Source organism: Elgaria multicarinata, chromosome 6, assembly GCF_023053635.1.
Source record: "Elgaria multicarinata webbii isolate HBS135686 ecotype San Diego chromosome 6, rElgMul1.1.pri, whole genome shotgun sequence".
NCBI lineage: Eukaryota > Metazoa > Chordata > Lepidosauria > Squamata > Anguidae > Elgaria > Elgaria multicarinata.
This window is the reverse complement of record NC_086176.1, coordinates 104,213,596-104,231,316: the sequence shown is the minus strand read 5'-3', so window position 1 is coordinate 104,231,316 and position 17,721 is coordinate 104,213,596.

Genomic DNA, 17,721 nt, shown 5'->3' with positions numbered 1-17,721 from the left:
TTGCCTTGAAACTTGGCATGCGTGTGTATACGTCCATGAGGTGTCATGGTGCCAAACGTGAGGTTTCTAACTTGAACAGAAAAAAAGTTGTATACTTTTTTAGCTTTCAATGCAACCCTATGGGGGGGGGAAACGGAGCTCCGATCCAGATCCGGAGCTCTGAGCGGAGCGGAGCGGAAGTGGGCGGAGCGGGCCGCTCCGAAAATGGCGAATCTGGAAATGAAGCGGAGCGGGGGGTCCGTGCACACCCCTAGTAATCACTGCGAATTGCGTGCAAAGGACTCCAAAGTTTTCCAGCTTATAATCTGCTTTTATTGTGAAGTACTCTGAAGTTTTACAGTTTATAATCTGCTTTGACTGTGAAGTACTCCCATGCATCCTGCTTTAATTGTGCTATAAAGCCAAAAGACTTGCCCTATTTTGCTACTAGTTTTGGAGCGAATGATTTGTTGTTTTCCAAGCGGCCACTGGGGGCGCAGGAGCAGGATTTGATATGGTTAAAGAAAAATTAAACAAATGCTTATATCTGCGTAAGTTTTAAAGATAAAGACATCAAAATTGGCACAGTAATAGATATTAAGGAGAGCTTTACGCATACCAAATTTGAATCAGATTTTTATGATTTTTTACATTTCCCCCCTTAAACCCATTTCCTGGTATGCAAAGGATCTTAGGAGTGCTGCTGCCCAGGGTGTGATTTAGCTAACAACAACAACAACAACAACAACAATGACAGCTAAATGCTGTAGGGGATAATTCGAGGGAAACAGGTATGTAGAATGAAGCTTACAATCTTTGAACACATGGAACAGTCATTTGTTCTGCTGTTATCATGCAGAATCTCTTGAACAAAGAATATGCATTCTTTCTTAGCCTGCGTAATAGACAACCCTGTTAATTGTCTACATTTTAGAAAATCTCTTAGATAATCTCAGTTAAACCAATGTTTTGTTTTTCTTTATGCACATATTACCTTGTTTCTGAAACTATCCTCTCCCTTCACTAACACAATGGAAGCAGGATCCTTTCTCTCTCTCTCTCTCTCTCTCTCTCTCTCTCTCACACACACACACACACACACACACACACACACACACACACACACATCATAACACAATTAACTGCATATGATGAGATGGAGAGCCCCAATCATGATACATCAAAAGCATGACACTTGAAAACGCATCTTCATTTCATTCCAAAGTGAGAGAGGGTTGCTGCAGCCTGACATGTTTATAACAGCATAGGAACGAATTAATTGTATACCAGACAATTCCCTATTGGTATAAGTCAAAGCCCCTCCATTATGCCAGACCAAATTAACTTTCAAAATAGTTGGAATGTATGATGAGAAGACACGGCGATAGCTTGATGCAAGATTGGAGGATCTCTGGGCCAAGTTGGATGAGCTGGAGGAGTGTGGCTTGTTTTTCATTATCTTGTAGAGATGGAAGCAAGCAGCAAACCTTATGGAGTGCATTATCAAAAACATGAGATTTGAAGTGGTTCTGTTTTTGTTTCTCAACTTTCTAACCGGTGGGTGTCAAACTTCTGGCTGTTAGAAACAGGCGTTCGGGTCATGACCTGAGAATGATACCAGATGTGTTTGCTCAAAGGATGGGCAAACCACACTTGAAATCAAAAGCAGAGAGAGAGAGAGAGTATGTGTGTGTGTGTGTGTGTGTGTGTGTGTGTGTGTGTGTGTGTGTGTGTGTGAGAGAGAGAGAGAGAGAGAGAGAGAGAGAGAGAGAGAGAGAGAGAGAGAGAGAGATGACACACTGATGGACTTAATAATGGCCAAAGATGAAAGATGGAACACATCTATTAGCCGTTAGCAAATCATCACACATTAGGTAAATCCTACAAAGAAAAAAAAAGATACTGTAGAGTCAAATTGTAGTTTCTGGTTGATTCATCGGGAGATATTGGTGTGCTCTCGCCTTTTTTCATAATGCTGATTCTATGTAGAGAAGGTGGGATTACCTGCTTAACTATCTACACCCAGCTCCATCCCCACACACCTAAATTTAGAAATCCCTCTTACCAAGGCAGATATTCTTTTAATGAGATCATTCCTTCCAGCATAAGAAAATAAGAAGAGCCATGCTGGATCAGACCAAGGGTCCATCTAGTCCAGCACTCTGTTCATACAGTGGTCAACCAGCTGTTAACTAGGGACCCACAAGACGGACCCACAGTGCAACAGGACGCTCCCTCCCATGTTCCCAGCATAGGCGTGTGTAGCACATTTCATTAGTGTGTGCACCCAGGGATTTTTTTTTAAAGGTGAACATTTATTGAATACTCAATCATAAAGGACATTTTTAATTCATTTATTTATTTAACACTGTAGACACTGATGCCCTACTACACGTGTGACTTGTCTGACTGTGGGAGGGCCATTGCAGGTGGAGGGAGGATTGAGGATATGTTTATTGCTTGAGACATTAGGGGTGTGCCTGGGCACACCCGGCACACCCTTTGCGCACACCTATGTGTACATAGGCCTATTGCCTCTGATGCTGAAGGCAAGAAAGATATACTGAGCAACCATTCAGACATGCTAAAAATGCAAAGTGTCTTTGACGTGGAGATGAACTACTGCATTGGCAAAATGAGCAGCTGTCATAAAACTACAGCTAAGGACCGGTTCACATATGCGTGGATAACACTTGTTTTCTTATCTCTCGTTTGCAGCTGGATGTGTGAAATCAAGCATTGTGCAGTAATAGGAAAGTTCTGTCTATGGTGTAGGTAAGTGCATGTTCCTGTGTTTCAAATATGGTTGGCTGATTCACATGTAGAAGTCACCGTTTGATGAACATTAATGTTTAGGACAAGATCTCAATTCAGATCCAGTAGCAAACATTTCATCCCTTCAATTATCATAGCCATATAGCAAATGCATTTAGACAGATGCACCAATTTTAGAGAAAATATGTATTTTATGTTTATTTAAGTGAAAAGTAGTTTGTTTCTTTACATAATAAATATCCTGCACCATCATGATAAATTTATGTTTCCCAGGTGGATAACAAAGTAATAAAAAAAAACTGCAATTTTTTTTTTAAATAAAGCATACAACGTAGCAAAACAAACTAAAAACATCAAAAGTCCTTTCAAGCAGACAGTAAAATTAGAACTTCTCAGGCAGGAAGATCAGCGAATTGCACATTTCCCACCCACCCCATCCTCACAAGGCGGGCCTGTGACTTTTGCCGTTAGCAGGGGTTCTGGATAGCCTTGCTCTCTGCTCTCCTGACATGGGGAATCTCCTGGGACATGTGTTCTACAAGGCCTGGCTCTGAGGAAGGAGCCCCTCAGAGCCACACATTTGAGCCTGACCTCTGAAGAGCAGCGTCAGCCATTTTCTCCCACCGACACTGATCTCCAGAGGGCTGGTAGTGGCACCGGGGCAGAGTGGGGTGGGCAGCAGCACAATTTGACAGCAAGAGCAGGATGGGGAACATGTGGCAGTGTGCTCTTGTAATGCCTGTCTCTAGAGTAAAGTGAGAGGGGCATGGAATGAAGTGAGGAGAGCAACATGTCGTTTGAAGAGAGGAGTGGAAGAGAAAGAGGGAGCTGAAAAGAGAGGAGGCAGAAGGAGTGCGTTGAAGGAGAGAAGGGAAGAAAGGAAAGAGAAATCGGCAGCAGTCTGCAGTTTAGTGAAAAGTGCACCTCCACACAGAGAGACAAGCAACCAGGGAAATAAAGAACTGGGATAAACAACTGTTGTGGGACCAGTAAACCTAACACTGCGCTTCACAAAGAACTGTGGGTTAAAAATGGAGTTGGATATAGTTGACGACAATGGAACCAGTTACCTAGGGAGGTTGTGGGCTCTCCCACACTAGAGGCCTTCAAGAGGCAGCTGGACAGCCCTCTGTCAGGTGTGCTTTAAGGTGGATTCTGCATTGAGCAGGGGGTTGAACTCGATGGCCTTATAGGCTACCTTCCAGCTCTACTATTCTATGATTCTATGATACATAGTTGCATTAATTATTTTCTTTATGTTATTATTCCCTAGACCTTTTTAAATAAAGTAAACTTTGTTAAATATGTATTTTGTTTGTCTCTGAAGTGATTGTAATCTGACCCTCATTCAAGTTATAGATGCCTGAAACATTACACTCTCCCACCTCAGATGGCGGGCGGGCTTGTGCCAGTGCTGAAACCACTCTAGCTTACTTCCCTAATTAGCTTTTTTTAAAAGCCTGGGAAAACAGAGCTGGTTTTGCATGTCACCAAAGTAATAGTAAAGAGTACATCAGGGGAAGGCATTCCAAAGCAAGGAGCCACCATCGAAAAGACTCTTTCTGGTCACCATCTGGAGATGACCATCTCAGTGAAGGGGCAGATTGAGGCAGAAGAAGGCAGTATAACAGATATTTGGGCTCTATGTGGGAATGGTCTGCTTTAAAAGTTGTCCATCCAGCTCTTTGAATTCATCTCAGAAACTGGACACAGAGCAAGTGAAACTGCCAATGCTTCAAACATCTGGCGCACCCACTGGGAAGCCCGTGATTCTCCTGATTTGCATCCTCTCCCTAATGGGAGAAGGCACAGGGCAGGCAAAGCGTCCAGTGGGAAGAGACCCGCATGCAGTGAAGCCCAGCCCCAGTAGATGCACCAAGAGGAGGAGACTGCTGACCCACCCGCCAGGGACCAAATGGTGTGAGGAGGGCTGGCCTTGCCCCCTAATGTCATTCAGCCTGAAGAGGGCTAGAGGGGTGCATGGGTAAGCTGGCATGCCACTAGCATGCCATGACCTTCCCCACGTTCTCACTGAAACAGACCAGGTCCCTTTAAGGATCAAAGTCTCGGTCAACGTAGAGGCGGAGCTATCCAGCCTAAAGGTCAGTGACTTCAATTTTAACCTTCAGTCTTGCTCTCTTCTTGGTTAGGGTCACATTCAGACAATTGCAGCCCCAGCACCACTTGGAGCATTCCATGGTGCTGATTGCATCCTGCCTGAGAAACGTGACACAACCTGATCTCTGCTCAAAATCTGATCCCTAGCAGAACCCTGCAAGCCAAGCCACATCACAAAGCCTCAACATACAATAGCAGAGGTGGAAGGGGCCTATAAGGCCATTGAGTCCAACCCCCTGCTCAATGCAAAAATCCACCCTAAAGCATCCCTGACAGATGGTTGTCCAGCTGCCTCTTGAATGCCTCTAGTGTGAGAGAGCCCACCACCTCCCTAGGTAATTGGTTCCATTGTCCTATTACTCTAATAGTCAGGATGTTTTTCCTGATGTCCGGATGGAATCTGGCTTCCTGTAACTTGAACCCATTAGTCCGTGTCCTGCACTCTGGGAGGATCGAGAAGAGATCCTGGCCCTCCTCTGTGTGACAACCTTTCAAGTCCTTGAAGAGTGCTATCATGTCTCCCCTCAATCTTCTCTTCTCCAGGCTAAACATGCCCAGTTCTTTCAGTCTCTCTTCATAGGGCTTTGTTTCTAGACCCCTGATCATCCTGGTTGCCCTCCTCTGAACACGCTTGCTCGGCTTCGTCCATTCTCTTCTGCTGCCCCTTACGCCTGGAACGCTCTTCCAGAACATTTGAGAACTACAAGTTCAACCACAGCTTTTAAAGCTCAACTAAAAACTTTTCTTTTTCCTAAAGCTTTTAAAACTTGATGTTGTGCAGACTTCTACTGTTACTTTCTACTGTTAGTTTTACCCTACCCTGTGCCTGCGTACCCTACCCTGTACCTGTTTGCATTCTCTTCCCCTCCTTATTGTTTTACTATGATTTTATTAGATTGTAAGCCTATGCGGCAGGGTCTTGCTATTTACTGTTTTACTCTGTACAGCACCATGTACACTGATGGTGCTATATAAATAAATAATAATAATAATAATAACGCTCCAGCTTGTCTGCATCCTTCTTGAATTGTGGAGCCCAGAACTGGACACAGTATTCAAGGTGAAGCCTAACTAGTGCCAAATAAAGGGGAGAACTGATGACCTGGAGCAGGATACCCATTCTGGTTGCCAACCCCTGCTTTTTGGGGGGTGGGGAAGAGATTCAAGAGGCAAACATACCATCCACCTCTTTCCACATTTTGTTGCAGGTCTCATCCAGCTCTGGCTGTGCGTACAGGGAGGAAGAAGAGGAGGAAGACGGAAGCTCTGTCTCCCATCCTGTGCTGTTGGGATAGGAGGGGAGAGATGGAGGAGTGACACACACACATACACCAGGGCAGTGGCTATCAGTCTGGGGTACACAACATTTTGTTTTAGGTCTGACTTGTTTCCAATATATACAAAAATGCACGCATCCATCCGTTCCTATCCAATGTGCTGTTTGGCCTTCCGATATCGTGCCTGAACAGATTTAGTTGCCACTAAAATTGTAACAAATCCTCCATACTCCCTTCTAAACATATTCTAGTAATCCTAATAATACAGTCCTAAAAATCTTAATCCTACTAATCCAAATAGTACAATGGCTGAGTTTTTTAAAAATCTGATTCAGATTATAACAGCCAAATCTTATGCACCCCTTAGTAGCTCATTTCTCACAGCAATGCAGTATAGATTACTCTGCGTCCTTCTCCAAAGCTGAGATGAAAGCTACCCACCCAGAAGTCTTGCTTCCCGTTTATAATTATTCATTAAAATGCATTTCTTCCATCTGTGTGGAATTACTTATTTCCCCCCCCCAAACATTCCTTTTTAAACAAAAGCTCCACTACACAAACCTGACATTACTAATTACTAATTTCCTTCTGCAAGTGTAACACACAGACACACACATACAGCAATATCACAACCACCCAAACTCCTGCTGAAACGTCCTCAGCTCTCTGGCTTTTTATAGGCTTCAAGTGCAAAGGAAGTCTTGGTTTATCTACCTTACCAGACTTTTGAAATGCTTTGGAGTAACTTGGGGCTGGGGACTTATTTCGTTTCAGATTTTTTTTGGCACAAGAGCCGTCATTTAGTGCATTTAAAGGTCAGTTACACACACCTATGTATCACTACTTTTCTCTTTGCGGAAGACTGGCGATGAGTGTGTGAACAGCCTACTGAAGAGCATTTCATTGGAGTTTACGTTGGGTGGATGAGACTTTCATGACAGTTTTAGATCCAACATAACGACCCATTCACACGTGAAAATCATTAATGGCGCCCGTCAAGCATGCACCTCCAGTGCATGGTAAATATCTGAAGTCCCAACTTGTATGGACGCCTATAATCCACACATGGAAAATAGGTGGTTACATTTGCATCACCAAAGAAAATGCTTCACCAAAATGAAGGCTAAAATGGCTGCAGATTTTCATAAAAAATTGCAGATGCTAATATATACGTCTAGATGCAGATTTAGAAATAATTATTATAATTAAAATAGAAATACAATGCATCACACCCTATTGGGGGAAATTGTGAGCGCGTGACCAGTGTTCCTTCACACACTGCTTTCCAGGTGCTAATTGTAGATAAGCAACTTTGAGGCCCATGCATTTGCTTCTTAGGGTTCTTTTATCTTTAAACTGGACTTGCACTGGACAGATGTTTAAAGGGGAGTGCACCTTTAAATAGAGAACTGGTATCTGTAATGTAGGACCCATAGTCACCTTAACGGAAAATTCTTGCAACGAATTGAGTAAGTTGTTCTAAGGGTTATTTGTACATTTTGGGCCTGTTCAGACAAACTGCTAAGCCTTGGTTAGGACGTTAACCCTTTTGCAGCAAATGGTTGGTGAGTGTGTTTAAACCGTGGTTATGTAGCCACTATGGTTAGGAATGGTTCACACAACATGCTAAGTCATAGTTCACATGACGCGCTAAGCTATACTGTTTAGCACAAAATGCTTAACCACCATGGCTAGGGTGACCATATGAAAAGGAGGACAGGGCTCCTGTATCTTTAACAGTTGCATAGAAAAGGGAATTTCAGCAGGTGTCATTTGTATATATGGAGAACCTGGTGAAATTCCCTCTTCTTCACATTAGTTAAAGGTGCAGGAGCTATACTAGAGTGACCAGATTTAAAAGAGGGCAGGGCACCTGCAACTTTAACTGTGGTGATGAAGAGGAAATTTCACCAGGTTCCCCATATATACAAATGACACCTGCTGAAATTTCCTTTTCAATACAACTGTTAAAGATGCAGGAGCCCTGTCCTCCTTTTCATATGGTCACCCTAACCATGGCTTAGCATATCTGTACGCCACCTTGAGATAGGGCGGGATTCAAATGTTTTAAATAAATAAATAAACTAAATATAGTCTCTCTGTCTCTCTCTCCAGAGAGGCCCATTTGCTAACTGAGGTCCAGTCAAGTAGTTCTGTTCTCAATTACATTGATACTACATGCTTGGGAAGTAGGCCCAGGGCTTGGGCTTTTTCAGTAATAGCCCCAAATATTTGTGGCCACCTCCCAGAACAGGTGAAATAAACTTTGCTGACTCTTTTTTTAAAAAAAAGGCTGCAAAACTTTCCTGTTTAACCAAGCCTTTGAATGAGGATTTAATCTTTTTTGTGTGTGCTTTGTATTTTAGATGTGATTTTACTGTGCTTCTATTATTTGTTGCATTTTCCTTACATTTCATGGGTGTTTGTTTGTTTGTTTTTAAATGTAACCACTTCAAGCTTTGTGGGAAAATTGGACTGCGTCTAAGAGAACAGAGGCTTGTCTAAAGCCAGTTTGTGGCGTAAGATGAGAAGCAAGACATCTTTGTTCAAAGGTCCATCCCTCAAGGACAAACTACATCTGTTGCTTAGTCAGACGTAGGACTCATCTATACCAAGCAGGAATTGCACTATGAAAGCAGTATATAAAAGGCAGGAACCACACTACTGCTTTATAAGGGTATTGGAGTGCACTGACAACTGTTGACACATACTTGTGTCAACACAACTGTGACACTGTTGACACATATACTGCTTTCATAGTGTTATATCCTGCTTGGTGTAGATGTGTCATGGGCCCCAACAGTTGTCAGTGCACTTCAATACCACCATAAAGCAGTAGTGTAAAACTTGCAGTGCACTTCAATATTGCTATAAAGCCATAGTGTGGTGGCTGCCTTTTATATACCACTTTCATACTGCTTTCATAGTGGAATATCCTGCTTGGTGTAGATGAGCCTGTAGTTTGCCACCAACAGTGTTTTGTAGTTGCTTGGGTTTTTTGTTTTTTTTTGCAAAAAGATTGATCTGGAGGGGAAGGGATTCTGTAACCCCTCCCATTAAGCTGTTTTGCTTTATTAACCCCTCCTCTCTATTATTATTATTATTATTATTATTATTATTATTATTATTATTATCTTTTTCTTGCTCGTGGCAGTTTTTCTAACTGACATGATGGGCTTTGCCAGGTCATGTTGTCCTTTACTGATTCAGGGATTTCCTGACAATTGAGTATGTTTTAAATATGACTGCTTTCTGGATGTTGGTGTGGATGTATTTTGGTAGGTCCAGTTTCTGAAGGTTTTCTGTGTAGGTTTTTGATCTGATACCAGTGACTGGTGTGACTAACGGAAGCAATAGTTCTTTAACTTCCATAGCCAGTGGTGTATATTTCTCTCTCTTTTCCTCTTACTTTTCTACAAAATTTTTGTCATTCAGTATTGCTATGTCAATGAGGAAAGTGGTTTTTCTCCTTTTTTGTCTATTAAGGTTATGTTTGGTCAGTTGCAGGGTATTGTTTTGTCTGTATGAATTGTTCTCTCCCAATATATTTTATGATCTGCATTTTCCAAGAATGGTTGAATTTGATGGCCAGTTGTTGGTGAATTATTTTTGCAGCTGTATTGCATCTGTCTGTATATTCCATTCCTGCCAGAATTTTACATCCTAATGTTTTATGGACTTCTTCTCCTTCTCCTTCTCCTTCTCCTTCTCCTTCTCCTTCTCCTTCTCCTTCTCCTTCTCCTTCTTCTTCTTCTTCTTCTTCTTCTTCTTCTTCTTCTTCTCCTCCTCCTCCTCCTCCTCCTCCCCCCTTATTTGCTAAAAAACCATCAAGGTACAGCAATTTAAAACAATTAAAACCTTAACACTATAAAAAAGAACATTAACAACAGTCAACCATTGCCAACACATATTTTAAAAGGCAAGTAAAAGAGTGTTTCACACCCTTTCTAAAAGCCAACAGAGTGTTGGGCAGCAAATGTAGTTCTTGAAGTAGCATATTACACAGTTTGGGAGTGACACTTTCATGCGTGCCCAACAAATGGACCTCTGTGGATAACAGTTCCCCTAACCTTTCCCTCATAATGAGACAGGCAGTTCTCTTTCTGGGGCAAAAGGCATCACGGTGACTTTTAGCTGGAAAATAGCATGCCGTGCGTAACTGAGTATCCCGTATCATTTGACCACTAGGTACTCTGATTGTCCATCGCTGTCCTTCATCTGCCCTGACAACAGACAAGCAAGGCCACCGCTAACCCTCTGAGAGAAGGCTGGGTCAAACCTCACAGGATATATTTCAGGGAAAGACAAAATGTAAGCCTCCTGTGACTCCATGCATGTCATCACTGAAGACCAAGGTGTCTGCTGACTCGACGTGCCAGCGTAACCTCACCTCTTCATCGTTTCCTGCAGTTTGGAGCTTTGTGTCGTCTTGTCAAAGCCTGCGTGATTAGAGGATGTCACATTTCCATGTGCTAAGGCATTTGCATGCAGTGCTTGACATGAGAAGGGTTGGGGAAAATGCTATGAAGTGCAAGAGGAAGGGTGTTCTTTTTAAAAAAAAATTGTGATAAATGATCTTATTTGCCTGCATTCCTTTTCTTCTAGATGTGTTAAATTAAATTAATGACGTTAACTACCAGAAGAGCAAGTGTTACCCTCCCTAAAGGCCGATCTCCTCTGGAAATAGTTATGAACATGCCTGCAAATGTTAGTCTTCCTGCACAAACAATTATGGGATGAAAAAGAAGAATGGGAAGAAAAAAGCAATTTAGCCTAGATTTCCAAACAAATATTTAAATCAAGTTCTCCAAATTCTATATCATATTGAATGACAATATGATTATTAGCATATTGCTGTTCTATTTTGCTTAATGTGTTAACTTGTTTTACTGTTTCAACGGTTTTAATCAGATTAATGTTTTAATGTTTTATGATGCTGTGATGGCCATTGGCTACAAACAATAAAGAGATGATCTGATCTGATCTATTAGCACCAGAGTCCAACAGAGCAGAACTGAAGAAGCGTCTCTGCTAAAATTCCCCATTTTGAAAATGGTATTGAAGAATGAGACTAAAGTCCCAATGAGGGGCTGATTCACACATGCACATCACTTCATTTCTCTACACTTGATTTCTCTACACTTATGTAGACTGCATGCTTATTGTGTGAATCTGAATCTGAAGAAGCCAAGGATTGAACCAGGAATCTGATGCATGCAAAGTATACACCTCACAACAAAGCCAAGGCCCCTCCCCAAATTGAAAGGACTTGAATCATCTCCAAGTAGAGATAGTATTAACCCCCCACCCCGCCCAAACACACAAAAGACCATTCTCACACCAATCTTCACCAGCTGGCCTAAAACATCATAGTCTGATGCTCAGGAAACCAGAACTCTGAGGGTCAGAAGCAAACACATGCAAAATTAGGGAAATATTTTATCACTTATTCCATTTATGTAGACAAATCCCTTGTGATTAAGGTGACCAGCTACGGATCGCCAAAAAGGAGGACAAAAAAAGGATGCCAATTTGCATTGCAATTTTAGAAATGGTTATTATCATTCAAATAGAAACACAGGCCTAATCTACACCAAGCAGGATATAGCACTATGAAAGTGGTATGAAAACGGTATATGGCATGTGTGTCAATGGGGCCCAACAGTTGTCAGTGCACTTCAATACCGCTATAAAGCAGTCGTGTGGCTCCTGCCTTTTATATACTGCTTTCATAGTGTTTCATAGTGGAATATCCTGTTGGTGTAGATGAGCCCCTAGTCACTGCAAGGTGGCCAAGGGTTGTGTGTGGGTGTTATATCTTCTGTCATACGTCTCTCCATAGCTCTGCAGCCTCCCAGGCTGCCTCCTGAGCTGAAAAAGCCCCATGGGAGTTTGCACACCACCCACATGTTTAGTTTTTTAACGGTTTTTAAGGCTTTATGTGTGTATGTTCTGTGTTTTAGAATTTTAAATTTTGTATACTCGTTTTTATCTTAATTTTAGAATTTCTGTAAACTGCCCAGAGAGCCCTGGCTATGGGAGCGGTATAGAAGTGCAATAAATAAAATAAATAAATAAATAAATAAATAGGACATAGCGGCTTCATTCAGAAGTGTATAATAGGTTTAAGGCTCTTTGGTAATGCATTCTGGAACTTGTCCATTTTGAGAACAGAACATGCCAGTTCCGAACCAATCTGTACAGCCTTTATACCCTACCCTGTGCCTGTTTGCTTTCTCTTCCCCTCCTTATTGTTTTATCATGGTTTTATTAGAATGTAAGCCTATGCGGCAGGGTCTCGCTATTTACTGTTTTACTCTGTACAGCACCATGTACATTGATGGTGCTATATAAATAATAATAATAATAATAATAATAATAATAATAATAATATATTCTCAGTGCACTTCAATACCGCTATAAAGCAGTAGTGTGGCTCCTGCCTTTTATATACCGCTTTCATAACGCAATATCCTGGTTGTTGTAGATTAGGCCACAGTACATTTCAGTATAGTGTGGAAGACATGGGTGAATTGTGTGCCTTGCTCAGTGTCCTGTCCAGAGAAACCCTGAGGGGCAAATTCAAGGCCCAGCTCTTCCTTCTGATGTTTTTTTTAAAAAATCTTTAAACCAGACTTGGACTGGACAGTCCTTCAAATAAAGGACACCTTCAAAATAGAGGACAGTCCTCTTGGAGGACTGCGCAGCGCCCTACTTGTGACGCAATCCAGTGGGAAGTTAACTTGCAGCATGTGACTCATCTACAAATCAGCTGATTGATCATGTGGGCAGGTGCTGGGACCAATCAGGAGTCAGAGGTCTGGAGAACACCAACTATAATTTTATATATTCACCACTCCGGAATCTATTTCAGATCTGGAGCGGTATATAAATATTGTAAATAAATAAATAAAAAAAACCTGGGATTTACTTTGAGAAAACTGCCATAAACCAGGGAGAAAGTCTGACCCTGACTGCTTGGCTTAAGCTACCAAGTGAGGATGTGAGACTAGGGCTGTGTTGAATGTTCAGAGATGAAATGGAAAATGGAGCTTTCAGGCGGTTTGAAATATCTCAACACCCCCTCCCAAAGAAGAAAATTGATTACCTCATTTGTGTCTGTTTCCTTCTCTTAATAAACACCAGCGTAATATTCTTCTGATTCTGAACTACAGTTCAGCCATTGGGAAAATCACAGAACTTTATCACACCAGCGTTATACTATGCAATCACTGCAAATTGTGTGCAAAGGACTCCGAAGTTTTCCAGCTTATAATTTGCTTAAACTGTGAAGTACTCCCATACATCCTGCTTTAATTGTGCTATAAAGCCAAAAGCCCGACCTATTTTGCTACTAGTTTTGGAGCAAATCATTTGTTGTTTTCCGAGTGGCCACTGGGGGTGCAGAAACAGGATTTGATATGGTTAAAGAAAAATTAAACAAATGCTTACATCTGTGTAAGTTTTAAAGATAAAGACATCAAAATTGGCACAGTAATAGATATTAAGGAGAGCTTTAAGTATACCAAATTTGAATCGGGTTGGGTCATCCATTGATTTTTTATGATTTATTTTTACATTTCCCCTCCTTAAACCCTTTTCCTGGTATGCAAAGGATCTTAGGAGCGCTGCTGCCCAGGGTGTGATTTAGCTAACAACAACGGCGACAGCTTAGCGCTGTAGGCAATAATTCGAGGGAAACAGGTACGTGGGATGAAGCTAATAGTGTGAGAGTGATGATATCGCATTGCGCAATCAGATTTGTCTATGCAATGAAATCACAAAGCCCATTCCGGGTGATGAGAGAGCAATGCTTCTGTCCCTCACTCTGAATGGGTGAACACTCCCCAGTTGGCACCCTCCAACCCAAATCATTTCAGCCCAGCCATAGGAGAGGCTGCTTTGCAAGATGATGTCTGGACAAGTACAACATCCCTCTCTTGCCACATGATACACAAGGCCCATTCATCCTGGTGGGGTGTTGTCGTTTTTTGCCACCACATTTCTCTATGGAAGTTTCCCTGGAACTTTTAACCAAAACAGTTTAGTTGAGAGGCAAAACAGCCTGAGAAACACTCAGCTTGCAGAGATAAACACAGCTCTGGCCTGGAGAGGTTTGCCTGCCAGGTGCATGTTAGCCTTTTTCCCTCTCTCGCTCTGAGATGCCCTAGTGGCAATAGCAGGTGTGGAGGGGAGCCGGGGGGGGGGGATATAACAGCGAAACACACACACACGAGGAACAAGTGCATTTGCCTCAACCCAAGCTCACAGGGGCAAAGACTACAAGAAGGAGAAATACTTCAGTTCACCTTAATACTGCAGCTGGGGGCTTAGATAGTAGTGCAGTTTTCACTTTATGATAACTATAAAGGGTCTAATCCAACCGAACCTGCCACCTATATCTGGGCTGTTCTAGTCAGCTTTGAACATATAACTGCACAGCGGTCCAATCGCTTACAAGCCCCATGGGCCTAGCATCTTTCCAAATAGGCATAGCATCCCACACAGCGCATAGGGTAGCTATGGCATTCACTTCCACAAGATGTAGCGATGGCCACCTGGATGGCAATAAAAGAGGGTCAGACAAATTCCTGGAGGAGAAGGCTATCAATGGCTACTAGTGCTGATGGCTATATGCTACCTCCAGAATCAGAGGTAGAATTTCTATGTACACCAGTTGCTGGAGAACATGGGCAGGAGGGTGCTGTTACACTCTTGTCCTGCTTGTGAGTTTCCTGTGGGCAGCTGGTTGGCCACTGTGTGAAAGGAATGCTGGACTAGATAGACCCTGGGTCTGATCCAGCAAGGCTTCTCTTATATTCTTATCCGCTAGAAGATGCTTGTAATTGCGTGTTGTTACAAAATCAGTAGCGCATGTTTGGGTAATCTTTTTTTAGGATAAGAGCCACATTCCTGCTCAGGTAATCTCTCAGATACCACATGCCTGGGGTGGATGGGTTCAGAGCCACTGTGCACATGCTTGCTCCCTTCTTTCTCACCCTTTTTCTCATAGTCCTCTTGGGCTTTCACACACACTCCAATCAATCATCTGCACCCCCAATCCATCCATTCCTCCATCAATGCATCTTTGTCATATAAACATAAGAAGCACCATGCTGGATCAAACCCAGGATCCATCTAATCCTGCACACTGTTCACACAGTGGCCAACCAGCTGTTGACCAAGAACCTACAAGCAGGACACAGTGCAATAGCACCCTCCTACCCATGTTCCCCAACAAGTAGTGTATACAGGCTTACTGCCTCTGATACTGGAGGTAGCATATAGCCATCAGGACTAGTAGTCCTTGATAGCCTTCTCCTCCAGGAATTTATTCAACCCCCTTGTAAAGCCATGCAAATTGGTGGCCATCACCACATCTTGAGGAAGTGAATTCATGGTTGGACTATGTGCTGTGTGAAGAAGTACTTCCTTTTATCTGTTCTGAATTTCCAACCAATCAGCTTCATGGGGTGACACACTCACATTCTTTGACCCCACCTCTCACCCCTTCCAAGGAGAGTCAGGCTTGACAAATAAACAACCAAAAACATGCAATGGGAAAGAGAGAACAATGCCCTGTACAGTGGCTTTGACAAGCAGATTAGAGGACAGCTCCTTTCAAGACAAGGACCCCTGGGTCCTTCATAGAATCATAGAATAGTAGAGTTGGAAGGGGCCTATAATGCCATCGAGTCCAACCCCCTGCTCAATGCATTTATCCACCCTAAAGCACACTTGACAGATGGTTGTCCAGCTGCCTCTTGAATGCCTCTAGTGTAGGAGAGCTCACGACCTCTCTAGATAACTGGTTCCATTGTCGTACTGCTCTAACAGTCAGGACATTTTTCCTAATGTCCAGCCGGAGCAGGTTCACGTTGAGCACTCCTTCGTTGTGGAGTCACTAATTCATGAGTCCCACCTTCGCTGGTGAAAAGTTTGCTTCTGTTGTTCTTGTCCTCCATCTGCCCTCTTTTGCTGCCTCCTCCATACCCATAATACATTGCTAGCTGGAGGAGGAGAGAATACAGGGTATTTTTGTTTTTCTGGAATGGATTTTTTTATTATTATAAAAAATCATGTATGCCTTAGTTTAGATGACTCTTCTCTCTCTCATAGGAAACTGCCTTATACTGAGTCAGACCAATATATTAGGCTTCCTTACAACCCAGTGATGCTTATTCCCAAGTAAATGTTTAGCATAATCACAACAAGAAAAGAAAACATTTTATTCCTTTAGTCATGATGGTGCTATCAGTTAAATGATTATTGCTCTCTCTCTCTCTCTCTCTCACACACACACACACACACACACACCCCATTAGGGTTGGCAAGCAGTCTTTGGCTGTTGTTGTTTGTAGAGGGGGAAGAGATAACTTCATTGTATGTTTCATAAATGAAGTAATATACTTGGTTGTCGAAAGCCCCACCCACCCATGCAGGCAAGACCATTATATCCAGATTCTAAAAGGACCTCGTTGTACCATTTACATTATTGTGCTAGATCAGGAATCTCAACACGGTGCCCGTGGGTGCTCTGCGGTGGTGGTAGGACCTCCAATGGTGCCCACAAGACTCTCCATTCCATGTCCCTTTCAATTTTTTTTTTTTAAAAAAACAACTTTGGAAAATAATGCTCTAGTTTCTCTCCTTTTCTAGCCTCTAGCTTTACTCTTTCTTTCCCGCCTATCTCTTCACTTTGCTATTTCCCCCTCCCTCTCAGCCTCATCTTTAACAGAGTTTTAACTAGCCAGGCCTGCACAACCACCGTTATATGACCAGCCACATTCTCTACCAGAGCTGCCATTTTGTGCTGGTCCTCACAGCAGTACCTCAATTTCCAAAATGCACCCATGTGTCCCAAAAAATTGAGGATCCTTGTGGTAGATGGACCAGTGGTTTGGCTCAGTCCAAGGCACCTTCATATCTTCCTAAACTAGCAGTCCCCACACATGAGTGTGTTTTTTTTGTATTTTAATTAACTTTTGCTTCCCACGCACCCCTGAAGCATATTTAAGCAAACATTTTTAAGGGATGGCACAACATAGACCATAGGGCAATGATGCCGCTGCTGTGAAGCTTTTGCTCCCCATTGGATTTAATTTACCTTGAACCTGAAATATGCACCTTGGCACAGTGTGCCTGGTAGGGAATTAAGCCTGGATTTATTTTACTTTTATTTTTGCTGGACATCAAAATGAACCCAAAGAATTCAGTGTATGGGAGTGCGCAGAGATGACTGGGAAAGAAACTCAGCTGAACCTCCATACAAAGAAGGCTAATATACATGAAAGAGAAACACAATTTCTCTGCATTATTGAAGGGCAGATACAGTTTCTGGCCTCTTTCCCTTGCCTTAATGGCCCTGAACCTAGAGCTGAAAGGAAAAACCATTTGCCTATTTACAACCAAGTATGATGTCATAAGCTATTAGTCAAGCCGTGGGAGTTGGCCGAAGAAGACAGTTACACCCAAAGCATTTGTTGGCTGGCCCAAATAAAGTGTATTGGTTAATAATGTTCTGAGTGTGCTGTGTGGTGATGGAAATGTAACCACCTGAAACATCAGCAGT